This window comes from Lycium barbarum, chromosome 12, assembly GCF_019175385.1.
Source record: "Lycium barbarum isolate Lr01 chromosome 12, ASM1917538v2, whole genome shotgun sequence".
Lineage (NCBI taxonomy): Eukaryota > Viridiplantae > Streptophyta > Magnoliopsida > Solanales > Solanaceae > Lycium > Lycium barbarum.
The window spans coordinates 28696586-28701711 of NC_083348.1; positions in this window are offsets into that span (position 1 = coordinate 28696586).

The following is a 5126-nucleotide window of genomic DNA, read 5'->3' on the forward strand; positions in this document are numbered from 1 at the left end:
ATCATCAGGTACGGGTATGAGTGGCCGATATTCCTAAGACAGCATTCCGGACCAGATATGGGCATTATGAATTCAGAGTTATGTCTTTTGGGCTGACTAATGCTCCTGCGGTGTTCATGGATTTAATGAACCGGGTATTCAGGACATTCTTAGACATGTTCGTAATTGTATTTATCGATGATATTCTGGTTTATTCTCGGTCCGAGGCAGAGCATGCTGATCATCTGAGAACGGTACTTGGGGTACTTTGGCATTAGAAATTATATGCAAAATTTTCTAAATGTGAATTCTGGCTGGCTTCAGTGGCATTCTTGGGACATATTATTGCAGCTGATGGTGTGCGGGTGGACACACAGAAGATTGAAGCCGTGAAGAATTGGCCTAGACCCACGACGCCCACAGAGGTACGTAGTTTTCTGGGATTAGCAGGCTATTACAGAAGATTTGTGGAAAAGTTTGCTTCGATTTCAGCGCCTTTGACAAGGCTAACTCAGAAGGGAGCCAAGTTCCAGTGGACTGATGCTTGTGAACGAAACTTCCAGTTACTGAAAGAGAAGCTGACTACAGCTCCAGTTCTGACTCTTCCCGAGGGACCAGACGGGTATTTTATTTATTGTGATGTTTCTGGTGTGGGGTTGGGCTGTGTATTGATGCAGCACGGCCGAGTTATAGCTTATGCTTCCTGACAGCTCAAAAAGTATGAAAAGAATTATCCTACCCACGATCTGGAGCTTGCAGCGGTGATTCATGCTCTGAAGATATGGAGACACTATATATATGGCGTTCATGTTGATATTTACACAGATCATAAGAGTCTCCAGTATATTTTTAAGCAGAAAGAGCTAAATTTGCGGCAGCGGAGGTGGCTGGAGCTCCTGAAGGACTACGATGTGGATATCCTGTATCATCCGGGTATAGCTAATGTTGTTGTAGATGCACTCAGCCGGAAATCTATGGGCAGTTTGGCAGATTTACAGCCAGACAGGAGAGAGCTAGTACGTGATATTCACCAGTTGGTTAATCTTGGGGTTCGTCTGGCCGATTCTGGCGGTACACGGATTTCTGTCCGAGGGGCTTCTGAATCATCTATTAAGGAAGATATCAAGCGGCAACAATATGAAGATCCTGTTTAAGCTCGATACAGAGACACAGCCCATGAGAAGGAGAAGACTCTGTTCGAGTTTACACCAGACGGGACCTTACTATACAGAGGCAGGTTATGTGTACCTGATATTGCAGGGCTACGGCAGCAGGTTATGGGCGAGGCACACTATGCTCGCTATTCTGTTCATCCTGGGTCTACGAAGATGTTCCATGATCTTAGGTGCCTATACTGGTGGGATGGCATGAAGCGGGATATCGCAAAATTTGTCGCCCAGTGTCCAAATTGTCAGCAGGTCAAAATTGAACATCAGAAACCGGGTGGACTGTTGCAAGAAATGGAAATTCCGACTTGGAAGTGGGACATTATTAATATGGACTTCATTACAGGTTTGCCTCGCACTCCACGGAAGTATGATTCCATCTGGGTTATTGTTGATAGGCTAACAAAATCAGCCCATTTTCTCCCCGTCAGAACTACTTATTCCGCTGAGGATTATGCCAGGCTTTATATTAAAGAAATTGTGCGACTTCATGGAGTTCCTATATCTATTATCACTGACAGAGGTGCTCAGTTCACAGCGAACTTCTGGAGATCTTTTCAGGAAGGATTAGGGACTCAGCTGAGCCTGAGCACAGCATTCCATCCTCAGAGCGACGGACAGGCCGAGCGCACTATACAGAAACTTGAAGATATGTTGCGGGCCTGTGTTATCGATTTCAGAGGTAGCTGGGATGATCACTTGCCATTGATTGAATTTGCTTATAATAACAGTTACCATTCCAGCATCCAGATGGCTCCGTACGAGGCTTTGTATGGTAGGAAATGCAGGTCACCTATTGGCTGGTTTGATATTGGCGAGACAGAGTTAATCGGCCCAGATATGATCCAGCAGGCCGTTAATAAGGTGAAACTTATCCGGGAGCGACTATTGGCAGCCCAGAGTCGACAGAAATCATACGCGGATAAACGGCGTCGTCCTTTGGAATTCCAGGTTGGTGATTGGGTATTTCTGAAGGTATCGCCTATGAAAGGCGTAATGCGGTTCGGCAGAAAGGGTAAGCTTAGTCCGCGTTATATTGGGCCTTATCTGATTGTTCGGAAAATTGGAAATGTTGCCTATGAACTAGATCTGCCATGTTATTTGGGAGCGGTACATCCGGTATTTCATGTGTCCATGCTCCGCAAATGTATTGGTGATCCCTCCAGAATATTTCCAGCAGATGATATTCAGGTAATGGAGGAACTATCATATGATGAGCAACCTGTAGCCATTTTGGATGGCCAGGTAAGAAGATTGCGGAATAAAGATGTAGCTTCCGTCAAGGTGCTGTGGCAAAACAATAACAGGGAGGAAATGACCTGGGAAGCCGAAGAGGAGATGAAGAAGAAATATCCTCAATTGTTCCCAATGCCCACAGGTAATCTAAAATCCTTGTTCAGTTATATTTAATAATAGATGTTTATCATATGTGCTGTCTATAATCAGAAACTCCCCCGGAGCCTTTTCAAATCCTATAAGATTAATTTAACATTCGAGGACGAATGTTCTAAAGGGGGGGACGGTGTTATATTCCGTGTTTTCACACGTTGGAAAAATTTGAAATATCTTGGATTTTTGAGAAATAAGGTCAAATTTGATTTTATTTGACATAGGAGTTGTGCATGAAAGAATATTGGTGTGGGGGTGTCGGATGAGACTAAGGGTAAATTTTGGAATTTTGGAAATTAGTTTCGGGAATTACAAAATTTGATTCACAAGTCATTGGGCTCAAAAATTGAATTGAAATGAGGCCCAAAACTTCAAGGGGTGGCTGGCCAAGCCAATGGCCCAAACCCTTGTTTTATTTAATTTTTCCATGTGCTTAATTAACATAAGGGACCCTATCTTATAATAGTCTTCATCTCTTAGAAGACTCAAGAAAGAAAGCAAAGCAAAACAAGAGAAAAAAAAAGGAGGGTTTCGGCTTGGCCATAGAAAATTTACCACCAAGAATATTGCTCCTAAAATTTTCCTCTTGTGGTTTTCCTACTAAATTGAGTAGCCTCTTCAACTTGGTGTAGTTGTCTTGGAGGAAGAAGCACTTGGTTCCTCAATTTGATCACTTGTTCAAGTAAAGAAGACTAGAGGATAAGGTAAGAATTCATCTCTTTTTATTGTGTTATGAAGTCATGTTTATGTTGTAGTATGTGGGAATGAGTTGATGGTATGGAAAAATGGAAGTTTTCAAAGTGGGTTTGGAATATGGTGTGTAGCCGTGAGGGTATATGTGTTGTATACCTATAATGTGTTGAATTTATGTGATATTCTAGTTGTGGTTGTGGTGAAATGCATGTTGGAAATGAAAATTGAATGAATTGGATAGTAGTTGGTAGTGGGGTGTTTGGCCGTGTGGTATGGGGTGTGTGGAATGGAAATGGATTAAGTTTGTCTAGTGTGTTAATTGTGTTATTGTGATTCTTGCAATGTAAATGAAAGTAAAATGATATGAGTTTGCTTTGAAATGGAATGTAGGAACTTATGTCGCTTAAGTATGATTTTACGACATTATGAAAATGAAGTTATGAAGTTGCAAATTATGATGAGTATTGATGAATTTGGAAGTTGGAAACATGTTATGAATATGTATGCCGAAGATTAGAAGTTTTGAATGAGTTCTGACTTTGGCGGAAAGTTTGTATATTATGTATATCGTGTGTATAATTTAAGGAAACGATATGAAATACTTCTAAACTATGTTGTGATGATTTAGATTGATAATGGATGTGAAACCCTTGAGATTTGTTTGGAAATTGAAGTTGAAATGAAGGTTATGGCATTATGTCGGCAAGTAGAACTAGTTGTGTCATATGGTGTTTCTAATGTTTGTTGTTGATGTTGATGTTGTTGTTTGGGTTGTTGTTGATGGGTTTGAGCCGAGTTGAATTCTCGGGGGTGCTATATGTATAGGGAAAGTGCTGCCGAAATTTCAGTAGACAAATATGAGTTGAATTGAATTCGTAGCATCTATAACTTACAATTGGTAAATGTGACCATTTGCAGATTTTCGACGAAACGGGGAGTGAGCTTGGATAGGCTTAAAAAGCTCCAAAGGTATGTAAAGCTACCCCGATCCTTCTTTTGGCATGCCTAAGTGTATTAGAATCGGATTCGGGCCTCGAAAGACTTTCTGCCCATCGGAATCCGCAATTGAAAATCTCGCTTTTTCCTTCAGTAAGATTGAGCCCTTTCGGTTTGTATTCTTGAAAATCATGCAAATTTTCCCTAAACTACTTGGAAAGTTATAGAACGTCCGTAGAACCTTTGTAGGTGACCCCATAAGCTTAAAATATGTAATTTGAGCCCACCGCCTTGCTTGTCCCGAGGTGGGCCCACTATTCCCGGTTTTGCCCTTATTGTACTTAAGTCCTATTTTCGAACGGTTTTTGAAAGGAATGTTTTGACTACCATTCTCATTACCTAACAAACATGGTTTTAAATATTCCATTAAGTCTGATAAATTGTTTTGACACTCGAAACTCATTTACTATGATCCCTTCCGACTTCATTGGATCGGTTTGTCTTTGATATGCCTCATCGAGTCTATGGAAACATTTATGATATTTTAACTGCATTAGTCTCTCACTACTCCATTCGTGGATGCCCCAATATTTCCCACACTGAGCCCGGGCCAGGATATGTTGTCAAGCGTGATCCTTTGCATTGTTCGCCGTGCCTCGATGTGAGGGGGCAGGTATACGCGTACATGGGTTTGTGGAGTATGCTGTGCCATGTACGCTTGTTCTGATATGATTTACTATGGCCATCTGATATGACATATTATGATGCGGGGTTATGCCCCTATTCTGATTCTTCTGTGTTGTGGCACCAGCGTCGGGAGGGTGGCCACGTTCTGTCTGCCGAGTCCCTTGGCAGGGGCCGGACTTGATATGACATATGTTTCTGTACACACTCTGCATGTTTTGAAAATATGTGTTTGATACTTTGGATTTTCTGCTCACTTTCTGTACGTTCTGTACCAGT